The sequence below is a fragment of the Leptosomus discolor genome, chromosome 3, assembly GCF_034619465.1.
Source record: "Leptosomus discolor isolate bLepDis1 chromosome 3, bLepDis1.hap2, whole genome shotgun sequence".
NCBI lineage: Eukaryota > Metazoa > Chordata > Aves > Leptosomiformes > Leptosomidae > Leptosomus > Leptosomus discolor.
The window spans coordinates 76,569,436-76,582,727 of NC_141393.1; positions in this window are offsets into that span (position 1 = coordinate 76,569,436).

Here is a 13,292-nt window from a genome sequence, read left to right on the forward strand (position 1 = left end):
GATGCAATCAGCATGCATCCCCAGGGATATAGCCTTGTGGGAGGATGCTGTATAGAAAGATTATTTGACAGCAATTGCCGTCCCTACCTGGATATTTTCCTCCCAAACTTACTCAGCCATGGGCAGGGGCAAGGAGTGTAGTGGGTCACAGGGTAAATGCTACTTTGACTCAGCTCTCTGATGCCCAAGAGACGTGAGGCTGTTTGAGAAAGCATCCTCACTGTTTCATCTCCTCTTAAACACGATTAGGTTTGACCTGAATCAGTTTCTCAAATGCATATGATGAGGCTGTTAGTAACACGACACTTGAAACATATTGCTCTGTTACACATGCAATGCACATGCATAAAATTACAGTATGACAGTAAAGCCTTTGTGCTTTTAAACACCCTAGAACGCAAGAAGATCTAAACCTTGCCAGTATCTTAACAGTCATATAGGTACAGACTCCATAAATTAGCTTTTGTTGAATTATAATGCTATTTTGTTGCTTTTTCTCTGGATGTCATACACAGTTACGGCACATTGATTCTGGATTAGACAGATAGTCACTGTTTGCTGTACTAACTTTCCTTAAAATATTATTTTCTGGCATGTTCAGGAAGAGTAACATCATATTTTTATGATGATCCAGAGGGACAGGAGTCAAGCCATACATATTAGTACACTGTACAAACACTGTCATTTATCCATGCAAGCATAGTCATTACGACTTCTCTACAGCAGAATTTCATTTTCACTTTAAATGGCTTCACAAACTTTGACACTAATTTCTTTTTCACATGAGATGTAGAGAGGCACACCTTTGCTCATGTCTAGTATTACCTCCTCAGTTCAAAAGCATACAATTTTCTTGTCAATGTTACTACTACAAATGGTTAGTGGGGCTGTGAATGCAATCACAGAGAAGGTTAGTGTTCTACAATTTCACCAGAAATCCCGCTAGTCATTTCCTCCTATTGCTTTTTTTTTTTTTTGCACATATTATTTTAAAAGGAATAAGTGCAAACCGTTGCTAACAAAAGATTCTTTCAAGAGTTCTCTGAAATATCAGTGTAGTGCTCAATAGCCCATGCTTGTTTCAATCTGTGATTGAAAACAGGTGTCATGTAAATCTGTGTCCTGTTTTACAGCACACTGTTTTCATATACTGTTCTAAGCTTAAAGCGAAACCCAAAATCTGATTAATATAATTTATTGGATTTGTAAAATTGGTAGAGAGGTAACAAGAGCCAAATAGTCTTCATAGTTGCCGTGTGAAATCCTGAGGCTAAAATATATTGGCTCAAATGTGTACAAAGTAATTCAGAGAAACCCTACAGAGCTGGACAAATCAGTCTAAAGCAGCCGAAACAAAGATCCTTGCATTGGCATGTCAGAAATGTGATTTACTGTAGTTTTTGTTAAATTTATGATCAGGCTATTGAGTGTGGGGAGGGAGAGAGATGTGTTTTCATAGGGGACCCTTCAGTAAGACACAGTGCTGAATATAGTAAACTGTTTCTTTGAACCTTTTACAGCTTGAAGGCTTTGAAAAGCCACTAAGTTTTTCCACATAACCTACAATGACGATCAGCGATAACATTCAATCTCCATGACATCAGAGCTGTTATTTGGGATAGAAAGCCGAATTCAGTTATGAGTTTATCACACTAAAGGCTAATTTAGAGCTACCCTTTTTACTTAACTGGGGTGACTATATATTGATTAATATTTCAGAAATTTCAGTATTTTATAAAAAGATTAGATAGCAAAGTGTGTTCAATGACGTATTTAGAAATGTCACTGGGCTTGGCAGCTGAAATTAAAGATGTGGTGAGATTTACACCTCATAATAAAAAACAGTTGCTCATAAATATGCATGATCTCTGTAGTTCTACCTCCAGCCTTCAGGTGTGTCAGTGAAATATTTGAACTCTGTGGAATAGGCATCTTAAGCATCTGTATCTTTATTTTCTACAGATTTTAATATTTGTGATTACCATATTACAGCAGAATGGCTGAAAACCTGGCCTGGTGCTGAGGGCTTTTCTGGCTTCTCTTCCTACTCAATTTTGCTGCCCTGCTTTGGCCTGGAAAGAGAAAACAGTTATTGTATATAGTATAATCTTACAAATTCCTGGAGCTAGCAACACATGTTATATGCTGCTGGAAAATGTGAAATCCATGCTTTCCAGTGCTAATAGCTAGTTGTTTATTTTTAATTTCCTGGTTCATGAAGTGCAACTCCCATTCTTGTATAATTCGGACTCTACTTCTGCCTTCTTGCTGTGGCCCACGGTCGTCCAGATTTCTAACCGTCTGGTCTTGCATTGAACAAAAACTGAAGGGGAAATATTTCAAAAGTGCTAGACAACTCTGTCATTTTTATCTTTGGATTTTTCTTTTCTTTGGACTTATAACTTGCTAGCTAGAAAAATAAGAGGACGCTGCATTATTAAAAAAAAAAAAAAAAAAAAGTTGATAGATTGATTCCCTACAAGAGTCTTTTATTCTTAGTCAATGTCCAGGTTAAGACTCATCTTGTATTGATACAGAATATGATCCAACCATTTCATTTTTCAGTTAATCTGCCTTTCCATTAGCTCCTGAGAGTAAAATATACGAATATTCTTTTGGCTTCGTGGCCAAATATGGGTATTTCTCCAGTCTCTTTCTTTACTATTCATCTAACAGCTGCTTTAAGGTTTATGAGAAAACATAAAACCGACCACAGGGATAATCTCAAAGATGGCAAGCAGCTTTTGCCAAATGGTTTGCAGCAGCCCTGCAATTATCTTATTGCTTTATTTCTCAGAAGGGAAACACTCTTTTCTCAAGCTTTTCTCAAAAGTAAAAATTGTGAAACTCAAAAAAAATTACTTCTAATTTAAAGGTCTGATTTAACATGAAAATTATATGCATTGTAAACGTTTTCTTGGCAATTTACTTGTCATAAATGTCTATTGTACTGAAAAACTCTACAGGGAATTGGATGTATTTATTCTGCATGTACTTAGGAATTTGTAAAAAAATACAATGACAATAAAAATAGAAATATTATGACAAGCTGCAAACCCCCAGACACAGAGATTGGTTTCAGCTCAGATGTAGCTTTCCAAGGTCTGAGTTTAAACCAGGCTTCCTAGCAAGGATTAGGTATGTGCTATTGTACTTTCATAATGAGACAAGCACCAGACCAAATACAAATATTGTGTGGTATTGACAGAAGACATAAAATAATGCAACAAACAACACATAAGGCTCAAAATACTGCTGTGTTTTTGCCAACATTATTCTGAGCACAAAGCTCAGCTCTGTTGTAGAAAGAGTTGCTATGGCGCAAGTTCTGTTCCAATTCAAAGCCTGCATCCAGAGGGAGGTCCTTGGAAAGCCCTTCCCAGCTTTTGCAGGGAAATGTGCCCAAGGGGCAAAATCTGAAAGAACTTGATTTTCATGTTTTTCCCAAAGTGAGCCTGAATCCCTTAGTCTCATCAGTCAGTATTTGCAGCTGCTTGGGGGAAGCCAGCAGGCTTTGAAGTGGAAGACAGTCCTTCCAAGCACTAACAGGACTGAGATACGAATATTTTGATTCATATTGGTGAAAACTCTTCCAATGGATGTCTTTTGCAGCAGTCTGTATTTTAAAGACTCTTGATTTTCCATTTTAAAATTATTAGCTGGTTGACGTTTTTAAATGCAGTTGCTCATAACAGCCTGTATTGCTGTGTGGTCACATACAGCGGAGGGAGTCGTTGCATGTGCGTTCACAAGAGTGCACTGGTTTCCTTTTCCAAAATCTAAAAATTGGCTTTTTATTCTCTTTATAATCTTCGGAGCATTCATTGACTTGGGAGAAAGCAAAGGCAACAAAAGGAGTTCAGGAGTGATATTACTATTTCTTGATTAGAATTACATGGGAATTTTTAAGAAAAAAACTGGTAGAAACTGTCAGATCACCAAAACTAATAATTTGTCTTCAGAAAACAGTCTACTTGGAAGACTATTTTAAGAAATTACTTCTATTTCATAACAATATATAATTCTGGTTTATATAAAAAGGTTTAAGTTTAAAATTAAACTTTCAGTTAGGAAGCATTTTTGAGATTTCTGTCCGGTCAGGCTTTTTGGACTTGGGAATTTCCTCTTTCAATGTGAAAAAATCTAGGGATGGAAAATCTTTACCTGTCAGGCCTTATTTACTGCATATTGTTGGACAGAAGGATAGTTTGAGACCAGTCATGTGAGATGTTCCTTCCCCATGAATTTTTTTCCACTCAAACTGTGGAAGAAGGCTGTTATCATTAAAACTCTAACAATGATTGCGATACTGCCAGAGTTGTTCAAGAAACCCCTGACAGAGCCAAAAAATGTCCCCAAGTATTGCTGGTATGTCAGAGCTGTTACATCATCTCTGGTGGTTAGTTGCTGTGCTCAGCAGCTGACCCCGGTTTATGCTTCCAGATGCACAAATGTGGTGATGTTTTGGAAAAATTTGGTGTAGCACATGGTGGTAGCTCCTGGATTCAGGAGAGAGCAACTCTGACTGCCTGGGCATTGGGGCTAGAGTTGGCGCCAGGCTTGGGCTGCGTAAGGGCACTGTGTGGGTGGCTGCCAAGCTCAGGCTCTTGGTGGCCACTGCCCTCCCAGACACACAGGGACCCACGGGCAGTCGGGGCAGGTGAAGGGCTCGAGCTGCACCAGGGAGCTTGGCTGAGGCTGCCTTGGGGAATGGGGGATCTTTCAGTGCCAGGAGAGCCCCCCAGCAGCCTACCTCCAAACAGAAAAGGATTAGCTGAACATCTTCCTGGCACAGGGTTCGTGCTCTGCCACAGACCTGAATTTTGCTTCCTGAAGGTGTGGGTAAAATATGAGTTATTTTATCTTCAACCTTGGGGCAGCAGCAGTAGCTGGGAAGAGCTGAGCCAGCCGCTGGACGGATCTGAGCTGTGCAGCTTCCCTGTGTTTCAGAGTGACTGCTGGTGGGATTATCATATTTACACTGGGCATGATCTGAGTAAAATCAACTGACTTGCACCTGTCCACAGTGATATGGGATCGTACCTGGGTTTTTTAATGTTACAGTAAGAGGGAATGCCCAGCTGTATGAGGGATTCTGTTATTAACAGACTAATAATAAAAATCTTCAGCTAACTTGATGATACATGACAACTTCACTGAAGCTCCCACAGACTTCAAGAACTGCTGTTTTCCTGTCAAAAATAGTGCTGGTGGTGCAGGGTCAGTCTCTAATTAATTTTACCCCTTGGCAGATAAAGCCACTGCTCAGCCCCTTTCTTGCTGAGTTCTAATGTTGTACTAAGAGCCCTGCAACAGAGGCACAAAAATACTCGCCCTGTTAAATAGCACCAGAGAGGCTTTTTTAGCCCCTGTACATTTGGCAACTGTGAAACATCTAAGCTGGCAGTGGGCATGCTCTGTGTCTGCTGATATGGGCTTGAGTGAAACAATGTGTAGATCTAATAGACCACATAAATGTCGCTCCCACAAAGGTCCTTTCCAGTAGACGCGCAGTGCCATGTATCAGGCTCATGCCTAAGCCTCATGGAGGCGCTCAAATTAAATCATGTCTCTAGAAGTTGCTGTTCCCTAGATACCAATATGAAAATAATCCATTTCTAAAGACAAATTTTCCCCACACCTCAAAAGTAGAGTACATCAAATGTTGCAAGAAGGAAAAAATAGTAGCTGTAGGGATGGTTTCAAGAATTTCAGTGCGTGTTGAGGAAACCCAGGGCTGTTAGCGTATTTTTTACCTTTTTGACAGCAAGTAAATGTTCTGTGGCAGACAAACCTGTAGGAAATAAAATTTTATGATGTGCTGTAGCCATGCTGGTTATAAATCTATACACTACTGGCAGACTATCAAAAGATGCACATTTTTAGCATTTCTGAATGTGACTTGAAAGCAGCTTGACTTCTGTAATCATAAACACTGACAAGTGTACGCTGCATACATGGACCAGATGACGTCTCTTTTTGTATTAGCGTGGTGGTGTTGTACAACCAGTCCAGTGAGATTAAAATGAACTGAGAGGCAAAGGGAACTTTCTATCTTGCCTAAATCTTGATTACAAACCAGTTGGCCTATAAAAGGAAACAGTCAAGCATAGCACTGTAACTCCTGTTTTCTATCCTGTTACGTTGCTGTGTAAAATAGCAGTAAGGACTGCAATTATTTCTTTTCCATTCTATGCACCTTAGCAATCTGGAACTAAATTCTCTTTTCATTTACCCTAGGATAATCCCTAACAGTAGGCTACTACTGAACGTGAAATCAATGATAGCTAATTGCAGGCATATAAATATCTGTCTTTGGGTGTGTACAGATTTATATTTACAAGAAGAACTCTGACTGATCTATACCGTACAAGCGAGTTAGATTTTGTTTTCTCAGTCTCTCCAGGCCAATACTGTCACACAGAAACACATAAGCCAGGCATTAGCATATCCTTCAGAAACATCTCCCTTTTTCAACTGTTGTTCCTAACTACTAGAAGTGCTGCATGGGGTTTTTCCTCAGTTGAAAATCAGGAGTAATTTATGATGTCATTACCTTTCTTTATGGAAAGGTAGTACATCCAGGTAGAAATTACTGTTCAAAAATGAGTGCATGATGAATAATCAAAACCAAGCATACCAACTTAAAAAAATCCAGTTGTATTTTTGAGCTCTTTTCTTTTACAGAGACAGAACATTGGTGTGTGTATACATAATTACCACACTAAAGAATGTAACTGCAAGCAGGTAAAAGTAAATGTAAATAATTTGGCTCTACTGTTGTTGTCAAGGTCTTCAACATTAGTGTCAAGTGTCCTTGTTCTGCCTTCTATCACCTGGTTTGACGAAAAGTTTCCCTGCCAGTGTCATACACAAAATTTTCTTTGTGTAACAGCACTGTGGGTCATTGATAAAAGAAAAGGCGGAAAAGCAATACAAACCTGGAAAATTAATTATTATATCAAAACCACGCTTACTACTATACAAAGCCCAGGTACAGCAAAATGACATCCCCAGGGAAAAGCCACAAACTACAGTAGTATGAGGTAAATTAAAGCAAAATACACAAGTGCACACAACTTAATGGAAATGACCGCTCAGTTAAAAGATTTGAGAGTAGTCCTTGCTTCTGGTATTTTAGCTTCAGGCATTTGGACTTTCACATTTTAGTCTGTGTTCTTTAGTCTGCTCTCAGTGTAAAAATGTGTTAGGTAATCTTCTCTAATGCTTACAAATCAAGCAAAGTTTCAAAGGTGAAAGTACAGCTATTCCTGGGTTGTTTTTGTCTAAACTTTCTCAGCTATAATATACTGCCCATGAATCAAAGAGAATAATTTCACTAGAAGTAGGGGAAAGACTTGGGGAAACATATGTCTGTTACCTAAGAGGCAGCAAATAATGGATGATATGGAAAATATTGAATGTTTAATGCTCTTTTGCTGCTGACTTACAGAACACTTGAATATAACTATACGTTTAATAGTATTAAAACTAACAAGAAAGGATTAGGAGGATACTCCAAAAGTAAGGAAAGAATAAAGCACAGAATAATTTTAGGGAAATCAGAGGTGTTAAGGTCAACAAAGAAAAGAAAGCTTGCTGCAGAGCTCCTGAGGAACTAGCAGAGGCAGTCTTGCGGGACGAAAGAAGACAAAGTAGAGAAAAGCAGGTCTAACAGCTATACTTAAAATGAAGGAACTAATGTTCTGTAGTGTAGAACTCTCATCATCTGACATGCATATCAAAAAATGTATCAGATCAAAATATTAAATAACAGCATTGTAAGGATCAGGCAACTTACTAAATTGTGGAAAAGCACTAGTGTGATACCAGATAGGATAAACCTAGACTAATTTGCAAGAAAACTGGTTTAATGGTGGGAGGCCATAGAAGAGATATACCTTGATACTGCCCCAAACTTATCAAAAGTAAACTAACAAAGCTAATATAAAGATGTGCTCAGCTGTCACCCCCAAACAACAGTTCAGAAAGGTGCTTTCCCTTTTTTGTCATGACTGTACTGTAGCCCAGATGTTATAGCGGTCAGCATGGTAAGAAAACAATGTGCATTTTGAGAGGTTTTTTCTCATGCTGGCAAGAAGTAATACTTAGAGTGACAGAGCCGTGGCTTACATTCAGTGTACCCCTGACTCACAGAACATAGAAGAGCTGTCAGCTTCTTTTGCAGGTTCATAATCCATTTACTCAGATTTCACTCCAGCTCCTGGTTCAGGGATCTCGGCCATGTCTGAGGTACCATGGGCAGGAAGGAGTAGGCTGTCCTAATAACACCTGATCTAGAATGTACTGCTGGGGGGGATTCTTTTGGTTGTATGTTTGTGCCAGTGTATTTAAAACACAAGACTTAGGTGTGTAAAACCTGTCACTGTGTCAGTTACTATTTTGTTAGATAGTACCTTGTCTATCGTGCCTTGCTTCTTTTATGGCTTCAGGTTTTCACAACAGCAGTGTGGCTACTAAAATAGTGTAGCTGACTTATGGCCTGATTAATTTGTCTGCATATACATCTTGGAAGTTCCCAGGGTAGCATTCCAGGGTGACATTTGTTGGTCTGTAAAAGTGCAAACAGGAATGAAGCGAGAGCAGTCAATTCCCAGCAGCAGGTTTCAGGCAGGAATATGGTACGTTGCCTCTCGAGATTCAAACCAGAGGCCAAATTTAGGATCCTGTTACTGTCTCTGTGGCACATCACTAGTGGCATGGGCAGGGTGTGCAGGGTCCTGTAGCTATAGGAATGAAGCCTGCCTCAGTGAAAATCTTAAGCTCCATTGTGGGTACCTAGGGAAGGGCTTGTTGGGATCGTTACCAGAAAATTTCTCTACCACCAATACTGAAAACAGCTCAGTGAAATAAATACAATGCTTTTCAGAGAGAAAAATATAGAGTGCACCAAGACATTCAGTGTACCAATTTTCAGCATGCTTTCTGCATAATTAGCATGCTGTTAGGGAAAATCACTAGAAGGCACCTTTACAAACCTTTTTTTCACTCAGGGCCCTACAGTATACAAAGCTTAAAGTACCTTGCCAGATTTTAAACAGCAACTGCTATTTATGCTGATACTAAAAAACTCCTGAAGTGTACTTTTCTGTAAATTTCCCAGTTTAAACCTCAACTATGAGTTGTCGCTGTGATTTACCTGTGGATGCCTAACATTAGCTCAGTCAGGAATGCTGTGTTTAGCCTTTGCTCAAAGTCAAGTCAAAATCTACCATGAAAAACTCTGTGCAGTTGAATGCATTAGCATTCTATAGGTGAAGTCAGAGTATATCTGTACACTGACCTCTATTTTGAATCAATTTTATAGCCTTAAATGATTAGGACTTGAAATAAATGATTGAATATGCCCTGTGAGAAAATGTATGATGAATAAAAAGATGACGGATACTTCGTTTTGTGCCGAGACCTGGAGCAGATTTATCTTGTTTAAAAAAATTACTAGGGTGATGATGAGGTAATAATCTGAATTTTCATTTTCAATTAACAGAGAGATTTGCTAAGACAGGGTTTTCTTAGAATGTTCAAAATCTTTTCTAGCATAGTGATGCATTTTGAGCCTCCTGTCTGCTCCTTCTTTTATCTGTATAACGTTGCACTTGTACACTGGAGGTGCTCACTGTTAGCAAAAACTTATGACAAATGTTCCCTGCTGAAAAGGGACTGCATTGATTTCCCTATGGCCAGCTCTTAAACTGTAAAATCATTCCATTCACTTGACCTGTGATTTGAAAAGATGACCTAGGAATGGATCTGAAATCCCTGGTAGTGCTATTAGATAATGTATATGTGACAGAAAAGACAGTAGCATCCACTCAAACCCAGCACTGGTTTTAAGCATGTATTTCTTTTGAGGTCCCAACATACTGTATAATTAATGCATACAGTTAATTTATCTCCTAACTCTGCAGGAAATAATACCCTTTAACTGAAAATAAAAATATCATCTTTTTAAGCTTGCTGAGCAGAACCTGAGGAGATCAGCATCTCCTGCCTCCTTTCAGACTGGAAAGTATTTCCACCTTTTGTTTGTAACAGTCCTTATTTGTCTGGACATTCATATGATTAAATATATTGCTGAAAAAGCATGGACCTTATGCTGTACTTGTGCAGGGAAACTTTAAAGTGTCCAACAAATTTACAGTGCCTGTTTGCTGCTGTTAGTCAGCTTTCCTACCCCTGGCATGCTAACCCAGTGATTCCAAGGGTTGTGTATATTTGCTTCCCAAGCAGATAGAAAACAATTTCAAATAAAACAAGCAGGCAAAAACTTCTATTTTGAAAAGACTTCTTAAAATAAGCTATTATGTGATTAAAAGTAGAACCTTTCTTACTGCTTTCTGCAAAATTAGCATACTATTAAAGAAAACCACCAGGAGTCACCTTTATAAACCTTGGATTGCTTTGTATGTGGGCCTTTCTATGGTTTTACCTGCTAGGGGTTCAGACCAGTGTTGTTCATTAAAGAAAGATTGTTCCCATGGAGGGGAGAGTGGACCTCCTTGGATTTAGCACTGTGCTGTCAAAAATGTAACATTTCCACAGGCCTTCATCACTAGCGTGCTACTGACCCAGCCCCTGAAGTGCACTCCCCATTGTGTCGTGCTTCCTACCCTACAGCAGAGGAGTGGGAACAACAGCAGACTTTGTATTTTTGTCAGAAACATAGTATGTGCTAGACGTATTTTGAAGATATGCATGCCAAGACCTAGTGAAATAGGAACACCAATGAAAGAAAAAATAAGTCTGACAAGTGGTCCAAGATATATTCTTGATTGCAACATTAAAATTCCTGTCTATAATTGTTCTTTAAAATCACACAGGTGAAGCTCATAGAATCGTAGAATAGTTTGAGTGGGAAGAGACATTTAAAGGCCATCTAGTCCAACCCCCTGCAGTGAGCAGGGACATCTTTAGTTGGATCAGGTTGCTCAGAGCCCCATGCAACCTGACCTTGAATGTTTCCAGGGATGTGGCATCTACCACCTCTCTGGGCTACCTGTTCCAGTGTTTCACCACTCTCATTATAAAAAATTTTCTCCTTATGTCTAGTCTAAATCTACCCTCTTTTAGTTTAAAACCGTTACTCCTGGTCCTATCGCAACAGGCCCTGCTAAAAAGATTGCTCCCATCTTTCTTACAGGCCCCCTTTAAGCACTGGAAGGCTGCTATAAAGGTCTCCCCAGAGCCTTCTCTTCTCCAGGTTGAGCAACACCAATTCTCTTAACCTGTCCTCACAGGGGAGGTGCTCCAGCCCCCTGAGCATCTTCATGGCCCTCCTCTGGACTCACTCGAGCAGGTCCATGTCTTCCTTGTGCTGGGGGCCCTAAAGCTGAACACAGCACTGCAGGTGGGGTCTCAGCAGAGCAGAGTAGAGGGGGAGAATCCCCTCCCTCAACCTGCTGGCCACTCTTCTCTTGATGCAGCCCAGGATGCAGTTGGCTTTCTGGGCTGTGAGTGCACATTTCTGGTTCATGTCCTGGTTTTCATCCACTAGTACCCCCAAATCCTTCTCCACAGAGCTACTCTGAATCCCTTCATTGTCCCAACATGTATTGATACTGGGAGTTGCTTTGTCCCAGGTGCAGGACCTTGCACTTGGCCTTGTTGAACCTCATAAGATCACACAGACCCACTTGTCAAGCTTGTTCGGGTCCCTCTGGATGGCATCCTGTCCCTTAGATGTGTCAGTCGCATCACTCAGCTTGGTGCCATTTGTAAACTTGCTGAGGGTGCACTTGATCCCACTGTCTGTGTCATTTATGAAGATATTAAGCAGCACTGGTCCCAGTACGGACCCCTGAGGGATGCTACTCATCACTGATCTCCATCTGGGCATCGAGCTGTTGACCACTACCCTCTGGATGTGACTATCCAATCAGTTCCTCACCCACCAGACATTCCACCCATTAAATTGGTATTTCTCCAATTTAGAGAGCAGGATTTTGCGGAGGACCGTGTCAAAGGCCTTACAGCAGTCCAGATAATGACATCCGTAGCTCTTCCCTTGTCTGCTGATGCAGTCACTCCATCATAGAAGGCCACTAGGTTGGTCAGGGAGGACTTGCCCTTGGTGAAACCATGCTGGCTGTTTCAAATCACCTCCCTGTCCTCCATGTGCCTTAGCACAGCTTCTAGAAGGATCTGTTCCATGATCTTCCCCAGCAGAGAGGTGAGGCTGGCGGGTCGGTCGTTCCCAGGGTCCTCTTTTCTGCCCTTTTTAAAAACGGGTGCAAAGTTTCCCATTTTCCAGTCGCCAGGGACTTCACCTGACTGCTGTGACTTTTGAAATATCATGGACTGTGTCTTGGCAACTACATCAGCCAGTTCCCTCAGGACTCTGGGATGCATCTCGTCAGGACCCACAGACTTATGTATGTTCAGCTTCCTCAGGTGGTCACGAACCTGATCCTCTGTTACAGTGGGAGGGACTTTGCTCCCCCAGTCCCTGCCTTACATCCCATCCATTTGAAAGGTGTAGGAAGAGATGTTGCCAGTGAAGACTGAGGCAAAAAAGTTGTTGGGTACCTCAGCCTTCTTATCTGTTGTTACCAACTTGGCAGTCTTGCTCATCAGGGGAGTATGCTTTCTTTAATCTTCCTTTTCTGGCTGACATACCTGTAGAAGCCCTTATTATTCTTTGCATCCCTCGCCTGGTTCATCTCCTGCTGTGCCTTGGCCTTCCTGATCCCATCCCTACACGACCAGGCAGTGTCCCTATACTCTTCCCAAGAAACCTGTCCCTGCTTTCACTGTCTGTGCATTTCTTCCTTGCTTTTTAGTTTGACCAGCATGTCTCCACTCAGCCATGTCAGTCTCTTGCCTTGCTTATCTGGTTTCTTTTGCACCTGGAGATCAAGAGCTCTTGTGCTCTATGGAAAGCATCCTTAAAGATCTGCCAGCTCTGTTCTGCGCCCTTGTCCCTGAAGGCAGTTTCCCAGGGGATCACGTTGAATAACTCCTTGAAGAGCTGGAATTTTGCTTTCCTGAAATTCAGGGTCCTGACTTTACTCTTTGCCTGACCCATATCCCTCAGGTCTATGAACTCCACCAGTATGTGATCACTGCAGCCCAGGCTGCCTCCAATCTTGATGTCACCGATTAGCGCTCTGGCATTGGTGACAACCAGGTCCAGTATCACATTCCCTCTGGTAGTGCTGTCTGTTACCTGGCTTAAGAAGTTACCCTCAATGCACTGTAGGAGTGTGTCCTCTGTGTCTTTCTTACTAAAGTAGGTATTTTGTGCAAAGCACAAATTAATTCAGTCCATGTTA